Here is an 11,274-nt window from a genome sequence, read left to right as displayed (position 1 = left end):
CTTCAGCTCTCGCCTCACGAATCGTCCACTGTGGATTGGCATTAATTAAATCTCTCAGCCTGATCCTCAATGTCTGATCTCTAACACCATCACAAAATTGATCACGCAGATCTTTTGAAGCTTTTCTTGCGGCTTCCTCATCCGTTTTAATAATCTGGTCCATTAAGGCCATCAAAGAATGAGAAAAGTCAATTAGAGACTCACCTAATTGTTTACGATTGAAAAATCTGCGTTGCAAAGAAATGTGGGAATCTAAGCAGCTGTAAGTCTCTTTCAGTGTATCAAAAATTTTCTCAACATTTTCTTTCTGTTCTTTTGGTAAAAACTTTATCTCAGTGCGTGCAGTACCCTCTAAATGGTTAAAAATTATTTGAGCTTGCTCTTTTTCAGTTCTGCCTCTCGTGCGCACAAAGTCTCTCATTTGTTCAATCCACTCATCTAGAGTCAGTGAGCCCATATTGTCCAACTTCCCTGAAAATGTTGGCAACTTTCTATCCTGTTGTACATATACCACAGGATTGGGTCTCACAGTCTCTGATTCGCTTCCTGTAGCTCCTGTTGACGTGGAGGGCCTCTCTGTACCCACAGATGCTGTTTTCAAGTCTCTAAGTTCATTCTCCAACTCCTGTATACGTTGGGCCATTGTTTGTTGCTCGCTTCCCTCCATGATGGCGATCGAGACCTGGCTGCTCCTTCACTCCAATCTTACAAACCTGTCCCTGCTGTCCTTAAAAAAATAACAAAAAACAAAAAAACAAAAAACGGCCACTCCATTGAATCCTGTTCGTAACAACGCCAAAATGTAACCGAGGACAAGGTAGGAGTGAACGGGACAAAGAAATAAATTGATAATTTATTTATTTATTACATTAATTAAACATACAAATGCCCCATTATCTCCAGACAGGACTTACAACACATCCTGCTGATATCCCAGCTGCACATGAGACTTACCACACTGTGCGAATATAATTACACTGCAACCCGTCACACCCCGCTTAGCGACACTGCAATCGTGAAATGCACTGCAAACAATTCAGGTCTCAGCCTAGCTGGGAATCAGCGCCATGTATGGCCTGCAATCTGGGAGACAAAGGGAAGTGGCACAAACAATTAAACAAAGGAGGGAGGTTAGTCCGCCCTTACACAACTCGCTCTCAATCAATAACCGCCTTTACGGCTGGACGGACTAACCAAAAGAAAATTACAAATCAATCAAAAGAACAAAAAAAGGACAGCAGAGACAGCACAGCTGGAAAACAAACAACATTATCAATTAAAATATTACCCAATAAAATACCAATTTTATGAAACCATTTAAAATCATGAAGCTAAAAACAAACACTCAATATACCTACAATATTGATCAGTTTCCCTGCGCGCAGTCGATCTAGGGCTTGATCAATTCTTCTATTAAAATTGGTGGTCACACTAAAAAAGTCCAACGACACATTAAAAATAGGCACACACAACCAGCAAATGATCCAAACAAAACAGCAAAAGTCTCTTACCGGCAGTATACCCACTCGCACCCGAGTGAATTAATTGCCTCTGGTTTCTTCCACAGAAGAGCACTGACTTCACCCCACACACCCACTACCTTTTCACAGCTCTTTCAGCCAATCACCTGGCAGAGAGCAACAAACTGCCAGGTGACACTTGTTACAATTAGATTTAAAAACTGTACTTTTGAGTTAAAATATATATTTGTAATTTTAATAAATGACAAATTAAAAAGGCATGAACATTTTTTTGTATCGAAAAATATCGAACCGTGACACCAAAGTATCGAACCGAACCGAACCGTGAATTTTGTGTATCGTTGCACCCCTAGTACCTATGGTCTTTGGTCATGACAATTTGCATATTAATGATCATAAACTGACCTCACAACCCAGTGTTCATTCAGTGGTGCTGGTGTCAGTCATTGTGCAAATGTGCTGTTTATAAGGTTGGAGACCTGCAGTCAGCTGACACTGAAGAAGTCACCTGATGATGACAGCAGGACTGCTTTAAGACAAACTGAGTGTTTGCTGCTGTCTGGATTTAAAGGTTAACACTGAGCATGTGTGTGACTGAGTCTTCATCAAACACCATGTGTTATGTGGTGGTTGTGTCCTCACCTGTCTCCTGCTGGGCGAGCCGCAGCCTGCGCACTGTAATCTGGTTTTCCTGAGGATTATGTGTACAGATGAAAACAGAGGATTAACAGACAAACCGACAACATGTGGCGACTGTCGACACTCTGACTCCTGCTTTTATTGGCAGATTCATAAAGGCTGGTTCTGTCTTAAGCATGTATTTTATTAGCGTTATTAGTATTCGAGTATTTGAACTGACGTGGTGAAAAAATTCTTAACTGAATTTTTAAGATTTCAAATTGATGCACTAATAAATAAATCACTGTGTACGTGTAACAGTATCTAAGCTATCGTTGCCTTTTCATTTATTTCAGGTATAAAACTCTTTTTTTCATGCGATTTTTAATTTATCTGAGTTTCATGGGTGGGACCACACCTCCATATGTGCCCTTACAGTTCTCTGTCTTTATTGGGACCCCCCCTCGTTCACTTGTGAGGATTTGGCTTGGGAGCCAGTCCTCTCTGAGGCCTTCCCCAAACCACAGCCTGAATTTATGCTTCATTACCTCCGAGAAACGCTGTCAAATCTAAAATGAGGATGTGGTCCCAGCAAGTGAAGTCCTACCAAAGACTCGAGCAGAAGCTGCACAGCATGTTCAACACTTCCAACATGAGACATGTGACCAGTGAAGCTCAGATGTTTTCCGGGATAAATGTTGGGTTCTTGCTGAACTCTGTGTTTTTTTTCCGTTTGTGACTTCAGGAGTTTGGAGGTCTGCAGAGCACCTGAGCGAGCTGCTTTTAGTGAATGGAAAGCTCGTAAAGTGAACTCGATTAGTGGCTTCGGAAATAAAGCGCCTCCTCCTCGTTATCCTCACATCAGAGTCAGACTCTCCTGCTTGCGCTCGTGACGCCTCAGACGAGCCAAGAAACCCGGAGCCCACGTTGGTGCCCGAGCACACACGTCTGAACTTAAAGACGCTCGTCTTGCTGTCTCTGTGGGGACCGGTTACAGGGCAGCACCCAGGCAAGCACACGTCTGAGAGCGAGGACAGAGCTGCACTGACACACACACACACACACACACACACACACACACACACACACACACACACACACACACACACACACACACACACAACACACACACAGGTTTTTAACCATTTAAGCCTGAGCAATAAAGTAATGGCCAGAAAATTCACATTTTTAGAAAATTGAGTTTTTATTAAATTTTCTGACCAAATTTTTTAAAAAGAAATTTCGTTTTAATTTGCAGATATGAGTTTGTATAAATATTTGATATATCCTGTATATTTTTATTGCATAAAAATGTGTTTTATTTCACTTTCTCTGGGAAAAAAGTAAAATTGATGACACAGAAATCTCAAAGCTCATGAAGCAAATATGATACACTTGGTGTCAAAGGGTTAAAAATGTGCTGATGAGTTTCAGGAGCAGGGGACATGTAGGACAGAGGGGACCTCACTGGGACATCCAGCCCAGTGAGGTACTGAGGGCGAGCTGTGGGGTTCCCCGAGGCTCAGCATTGGGCCCGTTGTTTATGTTGTGTATAAATGAGGTTTATATAAAGTTTTACAAAATGTTTCAGGTCATCGTGTTTCCAGATGATGATGAGTTAAAAATGCTGCTCCGATCGGATTAAACTAACTCTTAGTAAAGCTAAGTCAGCGTGCGGTCTGTTACCTTTGCACATGTTCAGACTCAGAGACCTTGAAGTGCCACAGAGGAGGCTGTCTTTGGTTTGTCTTATGGGTTCTTTGGCAGCGGCTGCTGGTTTGACATGAACTGCCTTTCAGAGAGCGACTAACGAGCTAACATGAGGTGGCGCGAAGGCAGAGAAAATAACCGAGGACTTTAGGAAATACAGGGACGTTAATGAAGGGCAGGTGTGAGGGCGTGCTCTAAGGACCGTGCTGATTTCACGTGTGGAGATAGAAAACCTTCACCGTGCCTTCTTCTTCTCCTTCGGCTGGTGTCCAGAGAGGCCTGAGCGGTGGGAGGAGGCCGGCGGCGCGATCAGCTGCTGTTTGTCCTCGGGCTGACTGACAGCTCGGTTTATCTGCGGCTGACACGGCGTCCTGCCGAGCGTCCTGTTGGCTGCGTGGGTTTGAATCCCGGCCAGAGGAAGTTGGCAGCGGCAGCTCGCAGTTATTAAAATAAACTTCCTGTCAGAGACGTTGCCATGGCATCTCACTGTAGCGTCGTTGTTTCCCATCATTATGTTTCAGCTTATGGTTCCTCTTTTCACACGGACACGGTGGTGGCGGCGCTGAGGACAGCAGACAGGAAGTGTCCCACTGAGAGACACAACAGTGTGTTTGTCCCTGCATAAACTGAGGACAAAGCACCGATCACTGATCTATAACCAATAATCACATCACAGGAAACAGAAGGTCGTCTCTGTGAGAAACCAGGCCGTTAATCACTCAGACGACGGTTACCGTGGACACAGAGGAAGGAGTCAGTGTATGGTTATTATAGCGTACAATAAGGCTTATTGTTTTCTTTGTTCCAGCTGCTTTCTCTTTAGTTTCTACTGTTTCAGTTTATTTTGGTTTGAGTCTCTGCTGCAGAGGACTCGAAGGAAGAGTTTTAAATTCTGACTGGACCCTGGTGCAGACGGCTCAATGGCTCTGTCTCCTTGCTGTGAGCGCTTGTTTATCTGAAACACATCACCTGACCGTTTTTACTCCACCCACAGGTGGAGTCACAGGTCTGACAAGCATGGACGAAGCAGAGGGTGTGAGGCAGAAGGACCTAGATGCTCTGACACCGAGCATCTCAGAGACTGAAGACTGCTAACAGAATCAGTGTGTGTGCCTCTAACTGGTCGCTGTGACATCAGACGATGTGATGCATCATCTGCATACTGATTGGCTGTGAGGTCCACCCTGCAGAGCACCACAGAAGAAGAGTCAGTAAACTATTGGACTGAATTCTACTCAAAGCGCTGCATACATTCACACCCTTCTATACTTAAGCCGCATACTTGGCATGCAGGCTGGGGAAGTCAAGGATCGAACCACCAACCTTCCAGTCAGTAGCTGATCTGCTCCACCACCTGAGCCACAGCCACCCTGCTACACACAGCACGCTGCTTGTGATGTCACAGTGCAGTTAGTGGCTGAGCACAGCGAGGGTCAGCGAGGGTCAGCAGCACACGCTGATGTTCAGTGGTGTTCGCTGATACGATATTCCATCATAACCTGAAATATCGGCCGATATCGTTCTCTGTCAGACGGCCTCAGGGACACAGTCGTGTAGCGTTCACAGCAGATCACCACGAGAAAGTAATGACTCACGTTTGACTCACACATGCCAGCAGCTAATTAACAGCTAGCACCAAATCTCAAGTCAATGTTTAACTCCGCCCACAAATGACTTTTAAGCCATTCAGTTCACAGTGGCTTTGGTATTTAAGCTCCCTCTGAAACAGGAGAATAAAGAGATCACAGATGAATTCAGGTCAAAGCTGTGCCTGTGTTCAGTCTGAGTCACTGCAACCCTCACCATAGAACCAATGAGAGCCGAGCAGTTAACGGGAGGTCAGCGAGACGAGCCTCTGGGCGGCACGGTGTTCACCTACATTTCAAACTCTGGCATGTCTTCACAGCGATCTTCATCGTTCAGCAGCTGGTCTCACGAAGACTTCAGACTCTGCTCGGGTTCGGGGGTTTTGTCAGCTGAGGATCTGATCAGTTTTCTCTGACAGAGGAATCTGACCCTGAGTACCCAGCATGCCTCAGGGAAGCACCTCTTCAAATTTCAACCATCAAACCAGCCACGCTGTGGCTCACGGTCACGGCTCCAAAATTATTCTCGTCTGCAGAGAGAGGGACAAAATTACAGCCGACTGACAGCCCATAATTTCATCTGCAGCAGAGAAGCAGCCAAACTGTGTGGGCTCGTCTGAATGCTTTGCTCACGGCAGCCAGCAATTATCCAGCTTCAAGGAAACGTCAGTGAGACGGAGAGGTGCCGCTCACAGACCCACAGTGTTCCCGCATCATCAAACCAGCACGTCGACGCTGCTCTGCTCAGAGGTCGCTCGGTTTGTGAAGCTGAGCACTGACGTGCAGCCTGATCAGAGCCAAGAGCAGCGTGCCCAGCGTTTCCTCCGCTTCCTCAGCTGATCTGCAGCAGTCACACTGGACCTGTGGCAAGCTGCTGCAGGTTCAGGTGTGTTACCTGTTACAGCTCACCTGTAGACCGCTCCGGTCAGAACATGGCTTCAGCTTTCAAACACTGAACCCCCTCGAACACCTCGCCTCCAACATGTTCAGACTCCGTTTGTTTTGCTGAAACAGTCCAATCAGAGCAGAGCTGCTGAGGACGCTGGATCAGATATCAGACCTGTGTGGGAGAGTCCACGGCAGCACGCGCTGCACATCAATTCATGAAAACTGGAGCATATCAGTTGCTCTGAAATCATCGGATGTGATGCAGCCTCACATCCAGACGCTGTTATCTGACTGCGCCGTCCCATCCTCGGCTCATGCCCCTTTGGGCCATGTCAGTTCTGAACACTGCTCTAACCTGAACCAAACAGTTTAAAAAACGCTCCCATAGAGGTCAAAGGTGGCCTGGACCCTGGCCTCAGGTGTGCTGTTGGCGCACCGACTTCCTGTTCCCGCCATGTTTTCCCTCCATTAGCTGGCGGTTGCACGTGTCATCACAGGAGATAATCCAGGATTTCCCGACCTGAACACTGACTTGTGCCCGGGCTCTTTGCAGACGGTATCAGGGTCACACGGCCTCAGATTAAGGACCCCTACCGACTCTAGTCTGCAGATTATCTGCCGTGGTCATCCCGCACACAGGTGGCGTCCTGCTCTCAATCCGCCATCGCGCAGATTTCCAGCTGCAGGAGAAAACATCTGTCCTCTGATTGCTTTTTTCTAAGACTGATTAACGGAGAGAAAGCCTCTGCTGCAATCCTCCACCTTTCCCAGGACTTTGTGTAACGTGTGCAGATCAAAGTAAATCCTCCACCCGCTGCTCTCATTAAGGGGCTCGCCGCCCACGTTCACCTGCTGTCATCACCACCGTCATCATCATCGTCATCGCCACAGTGCAGGTTACTTCCAGGTAATAGCTGACTACAGCTGACTACGTCGCGGCTCCAAACACCTGAGCTCAGAAACGCTCTAAAAATGACTTCTTCCCTTCTGTGTCTGACTCAGGAAACTTCCTGTTTTCCCTTTAATTAGTCATATTTGTGTTTTAGACTTTGTCCTTTTTCCTCTCTCTGCTTCTTTGTTAAAATGTGTTTGTCTCACAGACTTTGACTCATTTTCTTTGTGGCTCAGGTTCGGTTCTGAGTTTGGTCCAAATCTATTTTGTTGGGCTTTGATCTGTGGCTTTGTTCCTGCTCAGTGTTCCTGTACCCGAGTCTTCTTCATTCCTCGGGTTTCTCCTCAGTCCTGTCGTCCCTCTCTGTGGTTTTTTGTCCTGGTTCTTGGCTCGAGCTGAACTCATTAACTCCTGAGAATCTTCCTGCATTCGTTCCCTCGCTCCCTGCTCGTCGTCTGTCAGGAGCAGAGCAGGATGGTGACATCATAGCGGCGGCGCTGCGTGGGAGAGAAGGATGGGGGGCGAGTAAAGCTCCAAGTGTTGTAATAACATGGACGGGGGCCCGAGCTGCGTCCCTGCACATCTGAAGCACCTTGGGGGTCAGTGCTTCCTGTGTGAGGGATGGGAAGGTCCCCAGCAGGAAGCTGCTCCGGTCTGATGTGTGGACTGGGAAAACACTCACTTTCCCAGAAAGCCTCATTTCTCTTCTTCAGCCCATCACACTGGTGGCAGCGTGTCAGAGGTCAAAGCCCTCGTCAACACGAAGAACCTTCAGCTTTCCCAGAGTGCACTGCAGCACACAGCAGCTTGGGTCACTGCACAGAAAATACTGCTGCCTGCTCTTAACGCCAGGTCACGGGGGTGGATCCTGTCCCTGCGACGCAAACACTGAGTCCAAAGCGTCATCAGACCCGACCCAGACCGAGAACCAGGAGCTCCCGCAAGTTCTACACGTGTGAGGAAAAAACATGAAGAACCTGATGGGAACGAAACATCTGAGGAACCAAACAGCCATGTGACCGACAGTATCTGCTTATACAGTGAACACGTTCAGCTCTAACGCTGGCACCTGTTTCATATCAGAGGAGCCCACAGGTTGTTTCTCACCAAACAGGTCAAACCCGAACCTCACCTGCCTGTTTAAACATGAAAACCTGCAGTCTAGGAGCAAAGCTTCAGGTCAACATTAGTCCAGGTTTTAGGTGATTCTGTCACATAAAGCTTTAGAGGAATCTATCGATGAAAAACTGCATGAAGATCCATTATTGAAGTGATCAGTGCATTTATTAAACCTTTCTTATTGAGCGGTTTTCACATGTTACCACTTTATATTTCCAGTGTCATTTTAAAGCGCCTCCTTGGCTCCTCTGACAGCCTGTGACAAACTCACATTTTCCACTAAAGTCCCAAAGATGTGATATTTATGTTCCCAGTACCATCGGTGAATCAGCTACAACAGCTCTACCAGCCTGACACTGGCTCAGGTGCTCCCCTACCAGACTGACTATGAATGGACCACTGAGATCTTTGCTGTTACTTCCATCAGCGTCCTCTCATGACTCTGACTGCCACGTCTCTGTCTGATAATGCATCAAGTTGGGTCACAAGCAATTTATGTATATTAGCAGGTAAGCTAACAGTAGCCAAAGAAAACTTTTATATAATGAAATTCGTCAGACACCATCATCAGTGATCCGTGGCTGGAGTCAAAGTCTGACTTTAATGTTTGCATTTCATCATTTATTGTGTCAGACTGCAGAGTCTCTCTCTCTCTCTGTGTGTGTGTGTGAGAGAGAGAGTGTGTGTCCCACGTATCTATGGTAAAGCTAGAGTATATAGTACAATGAGACTGGGCCTGGGTTCGTAGTGCTACTAATTATGATACCTGATACCCTTTAATTGAATTAATAAGGACCACCACAACTGTATTTTCCACAAAATTTATCCCTCACCGGGATTTTCGACCTTTGGAAATACCTTTGGTTACAACTAAACACTTACTCAATTTAAACCAAATTTGTAACAGTGGGCCCACACGCACACACACACTTTCACCTGTCCACACTACACCTGTAGCACAGTCAGGGCTGGACTGGCACAAAAAATCGGCCCGGGCATTTTGACTAGAGACCGGCCCACCAGGTATTATAGGAAAAACCATAAAGCCTTTGAATGAAAACAAACGCTGTTGTCACAGTGATGTACACTGTCTTGTTGGTATATATGTATCAGTCTAATAAACTCAAACCTACACCATCCTCCCTATTCTGGTATTCTAAACAGTACCCGAAAGTAGACTGCTTGGTTGAGTTAACCTCCTGAACTATCTACAACACATGGTGAAAACCTGAAAGTAAGACAGAGAAGACTAGAGGTGAGACATGATCATTACTGATTACTGATGACAGATTTAGATATATTTTCATAAACCATTCATTTGCCACATCAATAAACAGCATGGCAGGGCAAAATATTTTTTCTAACATGGCAACCTTTAAAAAGTGAAAGGAGACAGAAAGACAGATGAGAAAGAAAAACTTAATTGACTTTTTGATGGCATTTTACACACAGTACTGGTACAGTATCTAGAAAATGTGGGAAAATGCTGGCATCATAAACAGTACTTAGCTACTTCTGAAGAAATTATGATGGGACCCTAAAATAATACTATGTACAATAATGGATTTCTATACATTTTACTTCAGATGAAAACGTTTGTTGTAAGATTCAGAGCGATAAACAAACAAGAGAGAAAAGCCGATCAGCTGATCACTGATCAGTTTCATGATTGAAGTAGAAACAGGCGAGGGAGGGGGAGAGAATGAGAGGAGAAGAGGCAGCTGTGCAGCAAAGACACAGAATAACTCCAGCTTTGTGTCTTTTTCATTGTAGCTGAAATACGGGACAAACTGTGTTCCTTTTCACCTCAATACGAAACGCGCAATATTTTCTCTGAATACGAGACGATTCCGTTTTTTACGGGATGGTTGGAAACTCTAATAACTAACCTTATAAATAAGATAAAACAAGTTCAACATCAATAATATCATAGCACCCGCCCAGCAGTATAGAAACAAGTTATTGTAACTAACTGTAAAAAGTCAGCATAACGAAAATAAACTCCACCTAAACTTGGTTTATATCTGACCCAGATAGACTGCAGGTCATAACTTCTTACCTGAAGTTCAGTTCACCGCCTCGGGTCTCTGCTCCTCCTGCCTTTCCGTCATCCACCTGCCAGCATGTTGCATCTGCTGGCCTCCACCACTTGCTAATGTTACTGAATCTGTAGAAGCTCCGCAATAGCCACCATCAAACAATTGAGTTATTTTTACACATCTCCCTTCATCTGGCCAATCCACCACCTTTCAGTGTTTATACCGTTACGGAAAAAAACCGGGCATTTGCCCGGTATGCCCGATGGCCAGTCCAGCTATGAGCACAGTGCTTGTTGCAGGCCTGATTCGAAGTTCGGGTGCGGTGAGGCCTAAAACTGATGGCCGCTTCACTCAAACTGAACAATAAACAAAACACGTGCACTTTAGTTCCAGTTAGTACTCACGAGTCCAATGAGTTTGTTAGTGGGGGCGATCAGAAACGGGCAGTTAGCAGTTAGTTCATCAGTAGTGAAGACGGTCAGGGGCGAGAAAACAGCAGGGTCCATCCGGGCAGAAACCTCTCTCTCCCTCTCCGTTCAGAGCGTCCCTCGGCTTCTCTTGCAGATCACAAATAAGTAATATCAGGACCACGGGTAGTCGACCTCAATGATATACTTAGATGCAAAATCCACACCATGTCTGCCTTACAACATCTCTCTCTTCGGACGTAGCTTCTGTGTCCCACAAATTCACACAAACCTTTACCACTCATCCCGCCCCATAACAGAGAAGAGTGACATTGACTGGCTCATCAGCACAACAACCAATGACAATACAACATTAAGGTAACTGACATTAGATGGGAAAACAAACTTAGGTTACACCCCAACATATTGCTTCTGCACAGTAAGTGAACTCTAAATCTTGAAACCCTTTTATTTATTGGACTCTTAACCGTAAATGAAATACATTGGTACCCAAGCATATGATTTTTAAACCTT

At 45.7% G+C, this 11,274-nt stretch overlaps 1 long non-coding RNA gene across 1 annotated transcript; it reads right to left on the bottom strand.

Moving 5' to 3' along the window:
* Positions 1-1,894: 1,894 nt before the first annotated feature.
* LOC134644436 (uncharacterized) lies at positions 1,895-10,994 on the bottom strand. Its single transcript, XR_010096491.1, has 3 exons — positions 10,354-10,994; positions 2,124-2,172; positions 1,895-1,989 (listed from the first exon to the last, which is right to left on the bottom strand). It is a non-coding gene; the product is annotated as an uncharacterized LOC134644436 (long non-coding RNA).
* Positions 10,995-11,274: the final 280 nt, after the last annotated feature.

Source organism: Pelmatolapia mariae, linkage group LG16_19 (genome assembly GCF_036321145.2).
Source record: "Pelmatolapia mariae isolate MD_Pm_ZW linkage group LG16_19, Pm_UMD_F_2, whole genome shotgun sequence".
In the NCBI taxonomy this organism is placed as follows: Eukaryota; Metazoa; Chordata; class Actinopteri; order Cichliformes; family Cichlidae; genus Pelmatolapia; species Pelmatolapia mariae.
This window is presented reverse-complemented; position numbering and strand designations above follow the sequence as displayed.